General features: G+C 39.6%; 1 protein-coding gene across 1 annotated transcript in view; it reads right to left on the bottom strand.

Annotated features, from left to right (window-relative positions):
- Nucleotides 1-8,786: 8,786 nt before the first annotated feature.
- Nucleotides 8,787-22,125, bottom strand: part of LOC135206463 (DNA polymerase alpha catalytic subunit-like) — a 92,986-nt gene continuing 79,647 nt past the window's right edge. Inside the window, exons 4-5 of the mRNA XM_064237838.1 lie at nt 12,593-12,801; nt 8,787-9,036 (exon numbers count right to left, since the gene is read on the bottom strand). The gene's annotated coding sequence lies outside the window, so the exon portion shown is untranslated. The remainder of the gene's footprint in view (nt 9,037-12,592; nt 12,802-22,125) is intronic.

The following is a 22,125-nucleotide window of genomic DNA, read 5'->3' on the forward strand; positions in this document are numbered from 1 at the left end:
GAATAAGTACTAGAAATAACACAAGTTTCAAAGCCCTAATTCTATTATTCAAATATAGTAGATGGTACGTGGAAAATCAGTATTTGCAATACATACAACAGTATTGCCAGTTCAAAACCATACAAATCTGCTAAGACGAGCATCCTGGCCTCACTTTTACGTAGGCTATCTTAACGAGGGTTAACTGTACGTAATAACTTTAATAAAATGTGGAATTTCATTGGCCTAATCCTTTACTATATTGTCTACTATTTCTACAAATTCTTAACGTCACATTCGATGAACTTACAGGTAAACCTTGGCCTAGAGAAGAGAGAGAGAAAGAGAGAAAACAGGTCACCTTTTCAGAATGCTTAACAATGTCAATTTCCATCTCTATTGATATAGGGCTTCCTCTTCTTAGTGGCACTTCCTAACCTCTTTTCCTCCATCTCTTTATTTATCATATCTTCTAGTTAAACACATTAAAAACATAAAAGAGAATGATAAGAGTACCTTTCATAACGGAATAATCGTTGCTTAAACGTTACAGACATAAACACAGTTTTGCTACGAACAACCAAACCAAATCAGATACCAATACTGTTTTACTTGCATTTCAGCCATCGTACGATAGTAAAATATTACCGTAATTGTGTTACAAATGACGTTAATTAAGTAGACTAGAACTGATATAGTCTTTACATTATACCTTTATTTGCTTTGGAGAAAATATTGGCAAGGATATATAGTTACTGCTAAATTTAGGCTGCAGTGGTAACTGATGCTGAGAAAGCAATGTTTACACTGCTAATGACTAAATTATCGTGCATCAGCAACAAGGGATAAAACTACCAAAAACAATGGAGGAAAAAAAGCATTTCCATCGAAATTAAACTGACTGGCATAAAAGAACACATTTACTCTTGTTTTCACGCTGATAAAAGATAAATACATAAAGCTCGTATTACGATGAAATAGGGTGAAAACAGCGAATGGAATTTCATTTTACACAAAAAACATGCACTCCCCAATTCCATTTATTGACAAAAAATAACTAAATCTAGTTCACAACAAGATGTATTGAACCCTTAATGGACAGATATATACTCACATGAGTAGTAATATCAGGTTTTGAGAGGTTGATGGATTTACTCATGGTGAGTGACAATATTATGAGCCATCAATTTTGGGGGAATCGAGTGGGGAAAATTTGCCATTACTTCTATAGCCCATAAATTCACTAATGGCAACATATAGACTGTTCAGATAAAGTGGGAACTCAAGACAGACTTATTTGTGTATTTGACTTCATGGAGAGATGTACTGCCTCTCTCTCTCTCTCTCTCATATTGATGTCTTATCATATATTTGCTAATAATATTACCAGTGGATGCTGTTGGTTTTAGTTATCTCTTATGATAGTGTCAGTTATAATCATAATTCTGCAAATAAAAGTGCAAAGCAATATTAGAAAAGACTTGTATAATCCAAAAAAGTTACTGCATCTTCAATCTCAATAAATTTACATAAATATTTCACAACAAATATGCTCAGAATTTGTTACTGATTTAAGTTCTTATCTGTTTTGATATTGTGTGAATGGTAATTATAATTTTACAAAATGAGAAATTTATTTATCAGAAAAAAACATGTATAACTTAGTAAAATTTACGATTGTCTTGTAAAAGAACTCCTGCAAGGTTGCAAATAGTAATTTTCAACTTTTTTTGGAAGATAAGGAAAAAAATAAATAAGTAAAAATTACACCTTATGCATTTCCATATCTCCCTCTTTCCATTGATGTGCTTTTTTCTTAAATTGGCTAACATCAAAGTTTACCTGGCCTGGGGTGCTGCATATTGATTTTTTACTCCGGCTCCTAAGGCTTAAGTCATATTTTGACTTAAAGACACTTCATATAACAAAATAACCTTGTCGCATAAAAAGTTTCCAGAGATTTATGTACGCTAACTAGAGGCAAAAAAATCACTCTGAATCAAATTAAATACAGCAAAATAAACTTCCCTCTGCCCTCAGCTGGTTTTTTCTAAACCAAATCAATAATCACTTTGTTTGTATTTTATAATGCAATAGTAATAAGACTACATACAATATTATTGGATACAGTGACGTACAGCATAATTTTTTAAAAGATCCAAGGAAAAGATGCATATTCGGTACATTTGCATTTATGAGTCTCATGGAGCTTAGGCTAAGCTGCTAACAAACAGACAACGGCACTGTAAACCCTACGGAGGGTACACCCCAGTTATGAATATGTTGGACAAGTGCCATAAAAATGGTATTGTAATGATACAATAAAGTTTTATGCATACTTACCTGGCAGGTATATATATAGCTTAATTTCCTCTTGACGCACTGGCAGAATTTCAAAACTCGCGGCAACCGCTAGTACACTGGTAGTTCAGGTGATGGCCACCCGCTCCCGTGGCGCTGGTACTTGGAACTATTCCCGTTTTCCTCAGATTTTTCTCTGAAACCCTGTCTCCTGAGGGGAGGAGGGTGGAATTTAATTATATATACCTGCCAGGTAAGTATGCATAAAACTTTATTGTATCATAACAATACCATTTTTATGCATGACACTTACCTGGCAGGTATATATATAGCTGATTGACACATTTGGAGGTGGGTCATAGACAGCAACATCGTCATAATTCAAAAATTTAACCAAAAATTTTTAGAACTATGTATTATGTTCCTTACCTGCTAAGGTAGCTGACTTCGTAGGTCCTGCCTCTTAGCCTGCTAAACCTTAGTAGCTCTCAACTAGGACGTGACCTGTTTGTTGAGAAAGCTAACAATAAGGGCCTGACAACTGGACGTGACCAATTCGTTGACAGAGAACCCTAGCCCTCATTCACCACGGGCATTCATGCTAGGAAAGTTAGTCACCTGAACCACACACACATATAATACACACTAATCACCAGACTGAGTTGGTCTTTAACCTCCTCAGACAACCATAAAAACACTATACCTAATTAAAATAAAACCTAGCATGTTATTAGGTTATGGGGTGGAAACTCCTTTGCCCAGTACTGTACCTGAGGATACATACGGGCCTAACGTTTGACAATTATCAAAAGTTGTCTTCACGTCTCTAAGGTAATGCGAGGCAAACACAGAGTTTGTCCTCCATACGTTGAATCTATAATGTCCTTGAGGGCTAAATTTTTTCTGAATGCTAAGGACGTAGCTACTGCTCTCACCTCATGAGCTTTAACTTTAATTACACCGAAGCATTCTTCTTGACAAAGCAAATGAGCATCTTTAATGACTTCTCTTACAAAGAAAGCCATTGCGTTTTTTAGACATAGGTCTAGTAGGATCTTTAACAGAGCACCACAGAGAACCTGAAGTTCCCCTAATGCCTCTTGTTCTTTCTACGTAAAACCGTAAGGCTCTTACTGGGCAAAGAACCCTTTCTTGCTCTTGACCTACCAGATCAGCCAGTCCTTCAATCTCAAATGATCTTGGCCATGGATGCGAAGGATTCTCATTCTTTGCTAAGAACTCTGTTGAAACGAACAAACTGCTTTGTTGTGTTTCCAACCTATTTGCTTGTCAATAGCTTGCAGCTCGCTAATCTTTTAGCTGTAGCTAAAGCTACTAAGAAAATAGTTTTCTTAGTTAGTTCTCGCAACGGTGCACTGCCCATAGGTTTCGAACTTATCCGTCTCCAAGAATTTGAGAACGACGTCCAAATTCCAAGAAGGGGTTCTGCACCGTCGATCCTTCTTTGTATCAAACGATCTGAGGAGATCTCTAAGATCTGCGTCATTGGACAGGTTTAAACCTCTGTGTCTAAACACTGCAGACAACATACACTTATAGCCTTTAATCGTCTGATTAGCCAAACCTAGTTCTTTCTTCAGGTATAGCAGGAAAATCTGCAACTCCGAGTCACAGAGGTACTGGATGAAGAAATCTTCCGATTCTTGCACCATCTACGGAAGTTGTCCCACTTCGCCTGGTACACTTTGATAGTCGATGGTCTTCGTGCTCTTGCCACTGCCTTCGCTGCTTCTCTAGAAAACCCCCTCGCTCTGACAAGTCTTTCGATAGTCTGAACGCAGTCAGACCCAGAGCGAGGGTGTTCTTGTGGAAACCTGTCGAAGTGGGTTGTTTGAGAAGATCTACTCTCGTGGGTAGACTTCTCGGGGAATCTACTGTCCTTCCAGTACCTCTGTGAACCACGTTTGGGCCGGCCAGTATGGGGCTATCAGGGTGAGCCTTGTTCCTCGACTTTCCCTGAATTTCTTCATTACCTTTCCTAAAATCTTGAACGGGGGAAAAGCGTACGCATCTAGCCCCGTCCAATCTAGTAGGAAAGGCATCGACTGCGACTGCAAGAGGGTCCGTGGGATCGGAGAACAGTAGTTCGGTAACCTCTTCGTCGCCGCGGTAGCGAAAAGATCCACTACTGGAGTGCCCCAAAGCTTCCACAGTCTCTGGCATACTTGACGATGCAACATCCACTCCGTGGAAAGCACTTGTCCGTCCCTGCTCAACAGATCCGCCCTGACGTTCTTCTCTCCCTGAATGAACCTGGTGAGCAGGGTGACGTTTTCTTTCTGCGACCAAAGAAGAATCTCCTTAGCCAGTGCAAAAGAGACAACGAGTGAGTTTCCTCCTTGTTTCCGTATATACGCCAGAGCTGTGGTATTGTCCGCGTTGATCTGCACTACTTTGCCGCTGATCCACGGTCTGAACGCTTTCATAGCCAAGAAGATCGCCATCAGTTTCCTTCCTGTTTATGTGCCATGCCTTTTTCTTCTTCGCTCCAAAGGCCTGACTCCTCCCGAGGGCCCAGCGTCGCTCCCCAGCCTGCGTCTGACGCGTCGGAAAATAATATCCGGTCTGGGTTCTTCTGCTGGAGTGACGTACCCTCTGACAACCTCTCCGGCACTAGCCACCACTTTAGTTCCTCCTTTATCTTTGGAGGAATTGGAAACCGGAAGGAATCTGGTTGCGATCTTCTTGGCCAAACTTCGTTCAGAAAGAACTGTAATGGGCCTCATGTGAAGTCTCCCCCTAGTGAAATGAACCGCTCTAGCGAAGAGAGTGTCCCCAGCAGGCTCATCCACTCTCTCGCTGACATTGTCTTTCAATAGGAATTCTTCCACTTTCCGTATACACATGGTCTGCCTTTCGGGTGACGGAAAAGCCCGAAAAGTCACTGAGGATATCCGAATCCCCAAATAAACTATTTCCTGAGATGGGATCAGTCGTGACTTTTCCAGGTTCACCATCAGACCCAGCTGCTGGGTTAAATCCAATGTTACATTCGTGTCCTCCAGACATTGCTGTTTTGATTGTGCTCTTATGAGCCAATCGTCGAGGTAGAGAGATACTCTGACTCTGCCAAATGAAGCCACTTTCGCCACATTCGTCATCATTCTTGTAAAAATTTGAGGCGCCGTGCACAGCCCGAAACACAGGGCTTTGAATTGATAAATCCTTCCCGGATTACGAATCTCAGAAATATTTCCTGGCGACCTTGGATGAATTGGATATGGAAGTACGCATCCTGAAGGTCCAGTGTTACCATCCAGTCGCCTGGTCGTACCGCTGCCAGTACTGAATCGTTCGTCTCCATCGTAAACTTGGTCTTTTCTACGAACAAGTTTAGCTGGCTTACGTCCAGTACCGGCCTCCAACCTCCTGATGATTTCGGTACTAGAAACAGACGGTTGTAAAAACCTGGGGATTCGCAATCCAGAACCGGTTCTATTGCCCCTTTTTCCATCATGGTGACGACCTGATGCCAAAGAGCCTCTCTCTTCTCTAAATCGATGTAGTGAGCCCCTAGGGCTCTCGGAGCTGTAGCGAGAGGTGGTTTCTTGAGAAAGGGGATCTTGTACCCTTCCTTCGCTACCTTTACGGACCAAGGATCCGCTCCTTTGTTTTGCCAGACTTCCCAGAAGTCCAAAAGTCTGGCCCCTACACAAGTCTGGAGGACTTTTGACTCATTGTTTCGTTGAAGTTTTAGCACCTCTTTTGGCTGGAACTCTTTTCCCTCTAAATGCTGGTCGGGAGAAAGTCCTACCCCGAAAGGGCTGCTGTGCTGTCTTCGTATCTTTCGTAGTCTTCTTCATGACCTTAGAAGGTAAATACTTCCTCACAGATGACGTAAGAAGATCTTGGGTAGCCTTCTGAGTGAGGGAGAGAGATATGTCCTTAATGATCTCTTGAGGGAAGAGCTGTCCTGACAGGGGAGAGAACATCAACTCCGACTTTTGCGCGTTCGACACTCCTTTAGCAGCGAACGAGCATAAGAGATGTCTTTTCTTCAAGACGCCTGCTGTGAATATTGAAGCCAATTCATTAGCTCCATCTCTCAAGGCTTTATCTATACAGGACATGATGCTTCTCGACAACTCGATACTGACGACTCTTCCATCTCCGAAGTCCGAGCCAGGGCCCCCAACGACCAGTCAAGAAAATTAAATACCTCAAAAGTCCTAAAGATACCTTTGAGTAAATGGTCGAACTCCGAAGAAGTCCACCACACTTTGGCTGAATGCAAAGCATGTCTACGGGAGCTATCCACTATGTTGGAAAAGTCTCCCTGGGAGGAGGCAGGTACTCCCAGGCCAAGACTTTCCCCCGTAGCATACCAAACACCAGACTTCGAAGCCAACTTGGCCGGAGGAAAAACAAAAGAAGTCTTGCCCGACTCTTTCTTCTCCTTCAACCACTCATTTACTCGTTGAAGGGCTTTCTTGGCCGAAATGGACAAAGTCATTTTCAAAAACGACGATTTCTTGGCTTTCTTCGTCTTTGAAAATTGCGACAAAGGCGATGGCGGGCCTGAAGGTTGAAAATCTCCTTCAAACAGAGAAAGAAGGCACTCTGTTAGCCTCTTGTAATCCGAAGAAGGCGCTTCCGTCTTGTCCTCTTCCGTACTCTCCGCAAATTCTTCCTCCTGCGAAGAAATATCTTGAAAACCAAGATCCTGCTGATTCTCCCAATCAGAGTCCTTATGCAGCTGCTGTTTAGAAAGTGAATGTGGCACTGACTCCCTACAAAACTCCTCTCTTCCTTGTAGAGAACAATGTTTTTTGACTTTGCTGCCGCCTGCGTCCTGCGTCCTCCTGAACGTATGCGTCCACCGCTGCGTCCATCACTTCTCCTCTTGCGTCCTGCGTCCTGAACTTCGTCCTTCTTACAGGACGCACTGCGTCCTGGATCGCGTTGTACGTCCTGCGTCCTCTTGGAGGACTTAACCGGGAGAGACGAGTCCTTACGTCTAACCGAAGGTTGTTCGGGCTTCTCCCATGATTGCACAATTACTGCCAATCTCTGCTGCATATCCCGCAGCACCTCCTTCGTCCCCGCCTCCTTACGAGACTCCTGATGATGAGGAGATCGAGGACGCACCGGGCTCAACGACGGAGGCGAGCGAAACTTCCAGCCGACGTGAAATCCTCTTCCTTTTGATAGGGATCATCTCTTCATCCTCCGATGAAAAATCTCAGGGCTACTCCACCCTTCCTGGTCGAAGCCCTTTCCTCCTGTGAAGAGGACGGACAGTATGACCTCTTGAGAGGACGCGATACCTCCGCGAATCGTCTGCTCCTTCCCGAGGCCGAACTATCCGAAGAGTAACGGCACTTCCCAGTATCGCCTTTTCTATGGCGTACTGCAGCAAGCCTGGGACGTCTCAACAGGACTGCCTGAAGGGGACGCCTGATCGCATGTCAACCCCTCTCGCCTCCCTTCGACTGTCGACATGCCTTCTCCCTTGGGTCTGGGAGCTTGACAGAGGTCTAGGTCTAGGAGCACGAGAGAGACGATCAGACGCCCCCTCACAACACTGTCACCAAACACTTCCACTTTGTCCGTTAACCGTTTAATTTGGTCTCCATGGACGCAAGGGCAGCGAACACTTTCACTATTTGTGGATCCGTAGTATCCTCAGATACAGCAACTGGAGCAGGAGAAACCTGGGGAAAAGGTGCTACATCTACATGTGAATGAGCTGGAGAAGACACATGCAAGGAATCATCCAAAGGTTTACTCGAAGATCCCGATCTTTCACTCCTAGATACAGATCTTCTAACCCGATCTTTTTCCATCTCTCCACATACTTCATAAGAGCCTTCCACTCTTTCTCATTCAGACACTGACATTCATTACACCTATTGTCCCACGTACATACAAACTCACGACACTTCTTACAAATAGTATGTGGATCTACCGATGATTTCGGCAGTCTCACCTTACACCCTTCTTTCACACAAACTCTAAACATACTTCCTGAATCAGACATACTACAAATTCAAAACAATTGCGATTGCCACTCTAACTTCCTGAATACGATACCAATATCCAAAAGTCAGATAACGAGCAGGAAATTCCAACAGAGAACCAACAACGATGTTGCCGGTTCGGCTGGCAGAGAAAATCTGAGGAAAACGGGAATAGTTCCAAGTACCAGCGCCACGGGAGCGGGGTGGCCATCACCTGAACTACCAGTGTACTAGCGTTGCCGCGAGTTTTGAAATTCTGCCAGTGCGTCAAGAGGATAAGCTATATATATACCTGCCAGGTAAGTGTCATGCATAAAACAGAAATGCCGAGTTATGATAGCAACGATTTGTATTATGTCAAGTTATGATAGCAACTATTTGTAGTAAGTAAAGTAAACTACAGAACCAAACCAGTAAGTAAAGAATATTTCAGAATAAAATAAAGCAAGCAGAGTTACAATCCTCATGCAATATTATATTCCCGAAATTATGTTAAAAATTTCATACACAGGAAACATACCTTGGGAGATACACCGTTAACTGCATTTTCTTTATCTGGGTCAGGAATTTTTAAAGGCTTTGGGGAAGCCTTTGCTCTAACAGGGGCTGTCATCTGGGGCCTTGCAAATGGGTTGACAGCCACTTGCTTGTTGGAGATGGCTTTGGTTTCTTTTTGAGAAAAGTTGGTTGTGGTATTGGGACATGTGTTGGTTCGTTGTCCAAATCTTGTAATATATCACCCAAAAAAATCATCTTCATCAAGTCGCACATTAGACTGAAAGTAAGACAGTCAAAAGATTGAATCTGTATTTAACTTATTATTATTATTAGTAATAGGGGTTAGTTTTTCCAGACCTCTGAGTCTCAAGTCCTTAATTAACTAGTTACAATAAATGACTTGAAACAACATTGATACAAAACTTCAAATTACCACTTCCATTTGACAAATACAATCAAATCCATTACTATCGATTACACCCAGCTGCTGTTGCAGCTTGTAATATATCACCCAAAAACAAAACCTCATCTTCATCAAGTCGCACATTAGACTGAAAGTAAGACAGTAAAAGATTGAATCTGTATTTAACTTATTATTATTAGTAATAGGGGTTAGTTTTTCCAGACTCTGAGTCTCAAGTCCTTAATTAACTAGTTACAATAAATGACTTGAAACAACATTGATACAAAACTTCAAATTACCACTTCCATTTGACAAAATACAATCAAATCCATTACTATCGATTACACCCAGCTGCTGTTGCAGCTTGGAAGTGCTTCTCTCATCCAGCATAGTGTAACTCTTCCTGCTCCCCTTTGATGACTTGAGAGATTACAGTATCCTCTACACGTGTGATTAAATACAGTAGTGTCCTCCCCCCCCAAAAAAAAATAAAATAAAAAAATAAAAATTTAAAAAAAATTTAGTTAAAAAAAGTGTAACAGTCAATTTTGGATAAAAAAAAAATCTAATTTGTTTTATTTTCATTTTTATTGTACACCTAGTACTTGGTCATGTCCTTCCCCTTACTCTTGATTACCATGTGAAGTTGCCAGGCATCGAATATGCGCCTTTAGGTCCGGGTTGTTGGATGGCCGGTCTTTCTCTATTTCATTTTTTCATTTTGTTCCTGGCATTCTCGATTGGATTCAAGTCAGGGGAATTGCCTGGCAATTCCAAAATAATGCTATTGTTGTCCACAAAGAAATTTTTCACATCTTCTGACCTGTGGGCAGGGGCACATCATGCATACAAAATTCACATTCACATGATTTACACCCCACATCACCAGCAAGTGATCCTTCAAAACATCACATAATTACTTCCTTTCATTGTTACGTTCTTAGGAAGAAAGCACCCAAACCATAATACTTTCAGATTGCTTCAGTTTTCCCTGTGTACCATGGGTTCCATGATGGGGCACATTACTCGGATGGTGAATGATCTTGAAGCCGGCCCTGACCAACCTGAAGATGCTTTTATCACTAAACATCACTTTTTGCCACTGCTCAGAGGTCCAATGCTTGTTTTATTACAGAAATTACACTGTTTCTTCTTCATGGCTACAGTTAATGAGGCTTCTTGGTGGCACGACAACTAGGCATTATGAGGTCCTTCTGCAGGCGGTGTTGAGTAGCCCATACAGAGACCTCCTTCAGGAGTTCAGGAAACTTTTTCTTGATGGCTGTGGCAGTTATGGAAGGATTTGTTAGCACTTTTCTTCATAATTGTGTCAGTACAAACAGATGTCTTCCTTCTGGGTGGTGCTGTGCAAGGAGTAAGTTATGCAGCAGCGTTTTGAGGTTGTAAATTGCCATCCTAGTTGACTTTCAGGTCTGTGGCTAAGCATATCACAGACATGCCTTGTTCTAATAAGGAGAGGGCAGAGCTCTTCTCTTCCATTGAAAGCCGAGTTTGACCAATTCTGACCACTTAGAGTGGAGTTATAGGGCAGCAAAGTTCATGAAAATGTTGGCTTTTAAGAGCGACATAAATTAGCTTCTTCAACGAGTGTGGGCAGCCCACTGAAGGCTGTAGGCTGGCAGAGCAGCGGGATGGAGTCTGACACAACTACACCGAGTCAGTTAACCTTAATGGAACAGATACCTCATAAGAGTAGCAAATAACAGGTTTAGTTGTCTACCTTGACTTCAAGGAGATGTATTGCCTCTTGCTCTCACATGACGTCTTTTTATATAGTTGCTCATAAATATACCCCAGGGGATGCTGTTGGCTTTAGTTCTCAAGTTTTATGATAGCATGTCAGTTATAATTGTAATTTTGCAAAGGAATTTTAGAAAAAAACATGCATAATCCAAAAAAGTACTGCATCTTCAATCTCAGAAAATTTACGTAAATATTTTACAACAACATACTCGAATTTGTTACTGATTTTAGTTCTTATCTGTTTTGATATTATGTGAGCTGTAATCATAATTTTACAAAATAAAATAAAATTATTCATAAGACAATCCATGCATAACTTGGTAAAATTTACGACTGTCTTGTAATAGAGGCCTCTTAGGGGATGTAAATTGTAGTTTTTTTTTCAGCTTCTTGTTGAATGTAGGGAGAATTTAAAAAAAATCTATATCGTGCAATTACATATCTTCCTCTTTCCCATATGTTTTTTTTTTCTTAAACTGGCTGACCTCAAAGTTTCCCAGGCCTGGTGTGCTGCATGTTTTTTTTTTTTTTAGCCTAGCTCTTAATGGTTAACCACCACCCACTTTCTTATGGTGGAATGCATATGGAATCTATACAAATTTTCTTGCATATAGAATTTTTAGTATGCAAATGCATTTTTTTTTGCGGGCACTGTACAGGATACCAATTAATTCTACACTTGCAGAAAGAAATAGGCTGAGTTACCCATCATCTAAAATTACAAATTTTTAACTAATTTGGATTTTTCATAAGTTACAAACCTTTGGTCTTAACATTAGGATAAATACTCAGCGCCAGCTGGAAACCGGTAAAGTTTAAAATAATTGTGTACGCAAGGGACTATTGGCATCCGTGGTTTTTACTTCCAATTATACAATATTTACTGTATATGTATAGTATAGCTATGCTGTAAGCAACCAGATCAACTTATATGATCTGGTATACCACCATTAAAGCAAAACAATCCCTCTAGAACTCCTGCATCTGATAGTGGCAATGCATAAATGGGGGATTTAAAAAGAAAAAAAAATTCCTGACCTAATAATCATTTTAGCAACCAACTAAAAATAATTGCCTCTCACTGACTATGCTATGTTCTACCTTCAAGATCTGCAAGAAGGAACATATTACAGTTCACCTGCCATCTATTCTCTATAGCACCTGAGATGGCCCCTTTTAGTCTTTGTAGTATCTTGGTTTATCTAAACCATTTGTGAATGTTCCCTAACTAGCAAAAACATGGTAGTTAACCTGTTAAGCATCACCAATGGCATATCTCAGTTGCCTGCATCTCGTATCACACCGGCTCCCACAAGTGATGCCTAACAGGTGAAGATAAGAATAAGAAAAATTATACAATACTATATAGGTGGAAGTTTTGTGTATATCCAACAATATTATAGGCATTAGTTCTAAAATAATCCAATAACGTTCTAAAATAATCCAATAACATATGTTTTGTACTCTCAGATGCTCCACATTGTGACATTTTAACCTTAATTCTACATAAATTTCTTTTTATCCAGAACTGGTAAAAAATTACATCTAACCAGTAATGAAATGAGGCATATATGTTGAATACATCTCACTTTCTATAATACTGTACTTTCAAAAATTAAGTTCCTCACGCCAAGAAAAATAAAATTTACCTGGTCACTTTACTCACCTCTGTTTGCTTTCTCTTCGCAGGCATGTTAATTAGCATATTCTTAATACTGCCAGCACCATGTCTCACTGCTGAGCTTTCTAAGGACTTGCTTCCACCTTTTTTCTTAGACCCTTTTTTATCTTTGCCTTTAGAAAGGAAAATAGCATCCCCGTCGGCATCCTCCTCATCAAAAATTTCACGGCCATCTTCAACATATCCTGAACCGTCTGCAGAATAAAATAAGTAGTTATGTATACCCTAGTTCCAAATCTTTGCTTTGCTGATTTTCTCATTCTATCATGTGATTACATACAACACAATGAATATTCAAGAGCAAAGGAGTAAAAAAACTTCTGGATGCCATATAGAAAAAACACCACTTTCAGGTGAAGAAGCTCCCAAGACAGTTTCACTCTTACCCATCTTTCTCCCAGTCTGCAGCTTGTTCAAGCTATCCTGGGGTCGTACACGCAGGCCCAAATGCAAAAATGATATCTCATAAATAATAACCCTACAGACTTCATATGAGCTCAAAGGTTCTCCATGTACTTGAGCAATTAGTAATAAAAGAAATTGTTGCCAATGCCCATCATTTTTTTTAAAGTAGGGAAAAGCCGATGGTTTCACTAAGAACTGGACTTGGTGGCTGAAATCCAGTGCAAGATAAAGACACCTCTCATGAAGGTACATCATCACCAACAGATAACCATCAGTAATAAAGTTCTCAAGAGCTGGAGCAATGTAGCTACTTCTGTAAATTATGGGAGACAAGAGCCAATAACTGAAGCCTGTTTGCTTAAAGAACGATGAATTGTTGCTGTTACCCATGTGCAGCATCAGGGCCATCACAACGCACTTGGACTGTCAAAGATTAATTGACCATGGATTGCTACCACTGTAACCAGACAGTCTCCACATCCAAGAATACTACAGACAGAAATCAAATGTTTCCTCTTCTGATAACAGACAAGTTCAACCTGACAGAATTGGCTGGCCCACTTCACAAGGCAGGCAATGTATTTTTGCTACATGTCAGGAGACTTCCAGATACCTGTGAGAAAACCAGTTTAGCCACCTGAAAGCTCAGTGTTGTCAAAGGATACATTTCCCTGAACAACAGCGGTTTGTGCTATTTAACACCGTGAAAAAATATTAGGAAAAGCAAAGGTTAACACGCAGGCCACCTAAAGCTGCGGACACTGTGTACGGTCATCCAGGGAAAGTCTAGGATTGAAGGACTCTGGTTACAGGCTCAAAGGGTGTGAAAACAGACAAATACCAAGTCAGGGCAACTCAGAAAGACTAGCAGATCAGTTTTTTTGTAACTGATCTCACAGTTGCCTGAATGTCCTGATGATCCATTTGACAGCAGACTTAACTGATTCAGGAAAGAAAGGGCCAGAAATAACCAGTCTCAACCTCTACCTGACTGCTCAACCTGTTAACCCTTAAACGTCGAAGGTATTCTAAAATTGTCTCCTGTATGCCGGCGGCATTTACGAGTGAGCGCCGAAGCGGAAAAAAATGTTTTTTCTCAAAAATCACAGCACGCTTATTTTTCAAGATTAAGAGTTCATTTTTGGCTCCTTTTTTTGTCATTGCCTGAAGTTTAGTATACAACCATCAGAAATGAAAAAAAATATCATTATCATATATAAATATTGGGATATATGGACACCCAACGCAAAAAAAAACTTTTGCATATAGAAATTGGAAAAAAAAAAAAAACAAAAAAAAAAACAAAACAAAATTCCGCGCTGTTGTGAAGCAAAAACGGTTTAAAGCGAACAAGTTAAATTTTTTTTTGTATTGTACACTAAATTGCAATCATTTTGGTATACAGCACATTGTAAAACAATCAAGGCAACACAGAGAAAATATTGTCACAAAATAATGCATGAATTCATAATGCTCGGATGTAAAAAAAAAAGCTGTTTTAAAAAAATTCACCATAAATCGAATATTGTGCTAGAGACTTCCCGTTTGTTGCAAAATGAAGGTAATTGATTGAATATTACTAGACTGTAAGTGTTGCAGCTTACAATTACAGTTTTCGACCATTTCAGTCGAGTTAAAGTTGACCGAAGGACAAATTTTTTCTATTTATCGTTATTTTAATTTGAAAATATTTCAAAACTGATAAAAGCTAAACCCATCGGTTGTTTTTTGTGTATTCCACATGAAATTGTGCACATTTTCATATATAAAACTTTATGTAACGGCTAATTTAAAATGGTGCAAACATTACGACAATCCGACAAAAAAATTTATGACTTTTTTCGGAAGAGTTTACCCCGCGACGGACATAAGGAAAAAGTTTATTTCATAAATTCACCATAAATCAAAATATTGTGCTAGAGACTTCCAATTTGTTGCAAAATAAAGATAATGATTGAATATTACTAAAATGTAATAGTTTTTAGCTTACAATTGCATTTTTTTGACCAATTTCGGTTGAGTCAAAGTTGACACCAAAGGTTGAAATTTTGGCACATCGTTATTTATATGAAAATATTTCAAAACTGATAAAAGCTAGAAACCATGGGTTGTCTTTCGTTGTATTCTACATGAAAATGCGCAAATTTTCATATATAAAACTTTATGCAATGGCTAATTTAAAATGGTGCAAACATTACGACAATCGGACCAAAAAAATTTATGATTTTTTCAGAAGAGTTACCACGTGGTTGTAAGGAAATTTTTTTTTTTTTTTTCATAAATTCACCATAAATCAAAAATATTGTGCTAGAGACTTCCAATTTGTTGCAAAATAAAGGTAAATGATTAAATATTACTAGAATGTAAGAGTTTTAGCTTACAATTGCGTTTCTGACCATTTCGGTCGAGTCAAAGTTGACCGAAGATTGATACTTTGGCACTTATCGTTATTTATATGAAAATATTTCAAAACTGATAAAAGCTACAACCATGGGTTGTTTTTTTTTTTAGTTGTATTCTACATGAAATTGCGCACATTTCCATATATAAAACTTTAGTAAATGGCTAATTTAAAAATGGTGCAAACATTACGACAATCGGACAAAAAAATTTATGATTTTTTCGGAAGAGTACCGCGTCGGATGTAGAAAAAAGAAAAAGTTTTTTTCATAAATTCACCAGAAATCGAAATATTGTGCAAGACTCCCAATTTGTTGCAAAATGAGGATAAATGATTGAATATTACTAGAATATAAGAGTTTTAGCTTACAAAGTTTGGCACTTTCAAAACTGATAAAAGCTACAACCATGAGTTGTTTTTTGGTTGTATTCTACATGAAATTGCGCACATTTTCATATATAATACTCCATGTACGGCTAATATAAAATGGTGCAAAAATTATGTCAAAGTGACGAAATAATTTCTGAGATGTTGTTGCTGATACTTTTTAGTGCGAGAAGAAAGAAATTCGCGCTTGCGCTCCTGGTTAACGATAGTAAACGAACAACGTCTTGATCCGTGAGCTCCCAGCATCCCCCAAGGCGCTTGATTCAAAAGTTTTTGCCTAGTAGGCCTATAAATATTTTTCCGTGAATTTTTTTAAAAAACTTTTTTATATTGACGTACCATACGTCCAATTGGCACCCAACGAATTTATATAGACTTAAAATACGTCCAATCGGCGTTAAGGGTTAAAAGAGGAAGGACTCCTTCCTGAAACACAAGCAACTTGGAGAAATCCAAGAGAACCCATCAACCAGGAAACACTACACCCTATTGGCTCCTACATGGCAATTTAGGCATTTTCCCCTATGTTGGCAAATGTACCTCTCCTGAGTTTTCAAAGACCTACCATTCCCGTTTACCATATTTAATCAGTGTGTTGGTTAATGTCTCCTGGGAACAATATGCTTCTGGTTGTTCCCTATTGTCTTGACACTCAATGGAAATCTTTCCATTCTTCCAGGTCTCTGTTTTTCATATAAGCCTAATTAAATCTCTTTTTGGCCCATTCTTGGGATTATTTCATGCTATTGGACTTCTGCACTTTCTATTTATTTGTTTTTATATTAATTTTCCTATAGATATTTGTAAATTACAAGCTCACAGAAGCTCTCCCATTGTTTTGAGATAGAGAGCTATTTGAAAAGGATTGTGTATATGTAGGCATATAGAGGAGAGCATGGCATAAATATACATAGGTTACACAAATACAATTATCAGCAGCCATTGAATTTATCATCTATTCATATAGTCCCTTGTTTCTTTCCATTAAGAGTATTCATAACAAGATTTTTCTATTCTTATATTTTCTTTTCAATACAGACTTAGTTCCAGCTTAGCCATTTTCTTGGAATATTTCATTTTTTTTTTTTTCTGTTTTTATCATACCCAATGAAAAACAACCATTTATGTTTTATAGTCTTCATAAGGGTTGTCAAAACGAATAGATGATTTGGGTCATGAATGTCATTAAAAATACACAAGAATGCCAGGGCTATAGTTGTATATAGATTTATTACTGCACATTATAGTACAGACAGTCCCCGCCTTACGACAGGTTCGGCTTACAACGCTTTTCAATTATATTTATCAGAAATTATTTCCAGGTTTATGACACATGTTCCACCAGGGTTACGGTGCCTACAACGCTGATCTGGCAGAAGAAATATGACTCGAAAAATGCAAAATAATCAATATTTGAATGTTTTTTTTATGAAAAAAGCAATAAGAATGCAGTTCACATAGTTTTTAAGGCACCCAAAGCATAAAAATGACAAATTTTTAACCAATTTGTATTTTTCATAAACTTACAAACCTGAGGTCTTAACATTAGGATAAATACTCAGCGCCAGCTGGAAACCAGTAAAGTTTAAAATAATTGTGTTCGCAAGGGGCTATTGGCATCTGTGTTTTTTCATTACAACGCATCTCAAGAACGGAACCCCCGTCTTAATCCAGGGACTGTTCCTGTATATGGCAAAATGTCCGTTTATGTAACAATGTTCTTCAATTATACTATAAGTAAATTAATTTTGGGAACTGAATAAATATTTACATTAAGAATGGTACCAGCATGAAGGATGTTTAAGCAACTACCTTTCCCAGTACGGGGTTTAATCCCGGCACTTCAACGTCTTTATGCCCTGAGGTTCAGTCTAAACAAAACATAAGGACAGGAGCAGGCAGTCCTGGAAAATTTTTTTTGCCAACATTTAAGAAAAAACATGTTGTTTTATCATTGTTAAAAGTTGTTAAAATTACGAGGGCTTTTAATAATCGGCAAAAATTTATCAGGAACTAATTATATTTAACATTGTATACCTTAAGCTACCTTCAAATACCATAGAACTTGAGTTGGAATATTTCATGTGCCCTACCCTTTTCACCATGAACCGGCCGATAGAGTACAGTAGTGGACATCTGGTAAAAGTCTAAGTTGACAAAGTGGGAACCTAATTACCAGCTACGGAGCTGTCTTCAGACCAAACCGAGTTTAAAAATCTACAGCCCCATAGAAGACAAGAGTTTTGATGGACAAACTTGAAAGTGTTTATCAGATCTAAGCACTAAGACATTCTCTATGATGAACTACAGCACAGCATGCAACCATTACATCAAAGAGAGTATGTAGCACTTCCTCCTCATGGTGAGAGTTCACAGACCCAACTCCAGTCACAGCTGCCCTCTCAAATAAGGGAGGCAACTGTAAAAAACTGAGGAGACTGGTCCCTCCCTGGAAGGCTAGAGGTATTAGAGATCTGAAAGAGAAGGTAAGACAGTATCGTTGCCTGATAAGTCTATGGTTTTCACCCAATGGGTGATACAAGCAGCTCCTTCTAAATGTGAGTCAAAATAATGGAATATTCACATAGTATCCCTCTCTAATCGTTTCCCCTTCTTTCATACCTAACTGCAGCTGGAGGAGGATGGATGGGGTGAAAGTTATCCTTCCCTTCCAGAGGGAAAAGGAGGAAATGGCTGCATTATAGGTTTGCATTTAGGGAAGTAGGGTTTTTTGGGTTTTTCCCTCCCCAAGAACCTGATATGCTAACCAACCGAACCAAAGGTTGGCATCAAAATTGCGAGGTTGGCCAAAAAAATCCACAACACTGTACACAGGAAAGCTCAAAGACAGTCTAGGCTTCTCGCTAAAACCTAACTGATATTTAAGCTAGCATTAAACAAGGCAGCTTAAACTCACTTGAATACTATTAGAAAGAGATGAACCATCACTGCTACTAAACTGATCCGATATGATAAAACTGAAGAGGGGAAAAACATCAGGAGACTCGCTTATTTTTATCTGAGAATGAATTCTGGTGCTAGAACTGGTGCCACTAATGCCAGACCTGGTGCTTGCTACGAGAACAAAGAGGAAGAGAAGAGGACAAGGGGCACAGATCCGCACCCACTTTCTAACGTGTTCCAGTTCCCTGTCACTCCAGCGACAAAGGAGTAAGGCAGAATGTGCCAAGGACAAGGTAAAGAAAAAAGAAGGGCTGTTGACCCTTCCTCCAATGTGGGAAACAACCTAACCTTACTGAGACTCTCAGGAAGGTAGCAGAGAAAAGAAAACTAATGATAATAATAATAATATCTCCCAAAACTTATGCCTAGTGAACCTAAAAAAAAAAAAAGACTCAATCTTACCAAATCTAATGCCCTCAATCAATGAGAAGCTCATTGGAGTAACAGATCAAAGAGAAGCAGCAGGAGACCTAACCCATTTACTAAATGGAGAAGCATACAAGACATACATCCCTCTAACTTAAGTCTTATAAGTATTATCCTCTATAGCTATTTCCTACAACCTAAAAAGCTCTCTCCATTCCCAATCAATTACCCTATTTTGTTCAACTATGATTCATATGGAGTAGTTGTCCAATCAAAACCTTTCCCTCAAAAAAACCATATCATGAGGGTCAATAACACTTACCTTACAAGTTCTTACTGAACAAATATTAAAAAAATGCAACAGCATCCAAAAACAAACCTACAACTGAGTACTACAAGCAGTCCGTGGTTATTGGCGGACTCGGTTAATGGCGATCAGGTTTATGGGGCTAGACATAAAATCAGCGATCTATGGTGCCATACAGCACTGAGTTCCAGTTATCAGCGCCATAACATACCTAACAGAAGTGCCATTCAATGGATATTGGTACCATAAGCACCATAAATTGCTAAGTTTCGGTTAATGGCAGTTTTTCGCTTATCAGCACTCTGCTGATAACCAGGGATCGGTTATCAGCGATCCAGTTTTATGGCGCTCATCTAGCACCATAATGGTGCTTACGGTGCCGATAATCGGTTAACAGCACCATAAATTGCTGAGTTTTGGTTAATGGCGGTTTTTGCTTACCGGCACCCCCTCAGGAACGGAACCCCTGCCGATAACCGGGGACTGCCTGTATATTGTCTTTAACACGAATGAGGCGGCCACTGCTCTAATTTCATGAGCCTTAACTTTCAGAATGGGCAAAAGGTCCTCTTGAATTTTGGTGATTCTAAAATCACATCCCTCAAAAAGAATGAGATTGCAATCTTGGCTGGAGGTCTGGAGGGGTTTTTTAACAGAGCACCAGCATTCTTTCACTTCCTGAAAGAACCTCTTTGAGGAAGAGGAAAGAACCAACTTTGGAAGACAACGAATCAGCCAATTTCTTCTCATGAGAAATGTAAAGCTGGTGAACTAGGTGGAGCTGGCACAACGAAATCTGGAAAATTGTCCCCAGAAGGAACCTCACCAATAAGCAGAGGCAAGTGAAGAATCATGATTGGGTTCCTCTTATCGGAAGAAATCAGCGATAATGATTGATCCCACTCTTAAAAGGCAGGAGTCTTCCCTTTATGAATCATTAACCAATCTCCAAAATTGGACAAGTATAAGTGGAGTCGTAGATGAGTCCTCCTGTGTAACTGTGAAGAATGGGGAGGAAAAGGCATCGGATGTTCAGCAGAGTTACCAAATCCGGCTGTTGACTTCAACCCGGGAAGCAGGAGTCCGAGCGAGCTGTCAAAGGGTGGCACATCGACTGAACTAATTCCAAACGCCTGGCTGGTGCCAATACCTCACTCATCAGGCGAGTCGGAAGTCCCCCACCCCCTCAAAATGCACTGCACTATCATTTTGCACTTGACATTAGCACCGACAGAATTTCGCAATAAAGGATGTTTAACCGAAAGACCTAATTTTGTAACCATATTAGCAAGGAAACCAAAACATTCTCAACCTTGACTCAAAGCAGGCAATAATGCTGGAAAAGGCAGCAAGGGAAGCTGGTACAGGATGTGGTAGTATAGAAGAAATTGGTTTGTGTGAATGAATGTTTTATTTTTTTTTATTTTGTTATTATATTAGGTTGTTTAGGTTAAGCAATTTTTTAACTAGTTTTTAGGATTCAGTTTTTTATTTATTATATTTGTGTTGTTCTTGTTGGTGAGGGATTGTTGATTAATATTGGTCTTTCTTTTTTTCAATGCAGTACTTGTATTGAATAGGAATGAGTGAGAGCTGAGGCTCCCCTTCACCTACGCTCCATGGTGTAGCTGAGAGACAGTTTTGCCAGTTGGTTGTAGTTCCTGAGCAAACCAATTGGGGGTAGGTCAACGGTTTCAGGTCTATGGCACCCCTTATGAGCAGCTGGAAATAACAAATTCTTCAGGAATTGGAAAAGAAAACAATCAGAGGCTCTCTGCCAAAGGAGCTGCTGACACAAGGAAAATCAAAGTCCAAGCATTATCATTGCAAGATTAGGATTAAGGAATTAAGTTTACATTTGTAGGTGGTCGGGTAATGTTAAGTTAGGTATTAGAGAATAATTAGATTAAGTTGTGAACTGTAATATTAAGGAATATATTAAGTTAAGGAAAATCTTAGTTTAATTCACTGATCCTTCAAATCTGTTCCCATTAGTAATCCTGCTCCATTTGTGTAACCTGGAAAGCCCCAAGGAGTCAAAGGCAAAGGTGTAAGAGGCCTTAAGATGGGAGACATAGCATGGGAAGGAGGAGAAGAAATAAGATTCTCCGCTGCTAAAGGGAAAGAGGCTAAACAAGCTTTACTTTCAACTATAAGAGCTGCCTTCCTCTTTCTATCCTTAATACCTTCTCAGAATGAGAAATAAACATATTCCATTTTTCCTCATCCCATCCCTGATATTCAGGACACATAAGTTCTTTACAGCAAATCCTGTCCCCTAAACCTGATACATCTAGAATGAGAATCATATTTGCTTCCATTAACCTAGTTCTGAACCCTTCAGCACCGAACCTCACTCCATTACTCGAGTCAGACAATACAGCAAAAAGACACAAGAAAGCTAAGCTGAGTTCAAAAACGAAGCCACATGAACTGAATACTTTCACCAAAAAACGGGAAAGTGATATGACCATCCAACAAGATGAAGTAAGGTCTGTTGCTCAGAACCACCGAGGTTACTCAGGAGCCAGCAGAAAACGAACTGGATCAGCTATGTTGTCATACCTGTTGGTCCAGAAAATGGGCGGATCCCTGTCACCTCTACACTAGCAATGGCAGCATCACTGTGAATTTTGAACTTTGGTCTGACGAGGTAGGGAACCTACAGCTATGTAATTGCTAGGTAAG

The sequence above is a fragment of the Macrobrachium nipponense genome, chromosome 31 (genome assembly GCF_015104395.2).
Source record: "Macrobrachium nipponense isolate FS-2020 chromosome 31, ASM1510439v2, whole genome shotgun sequence".
NCBI lineage: Eukaryota > Metazoa > Arthropoda > Malacostraca > Decapoda > Palaemonidae > Macrobrachium > Macrobrachium nipponense.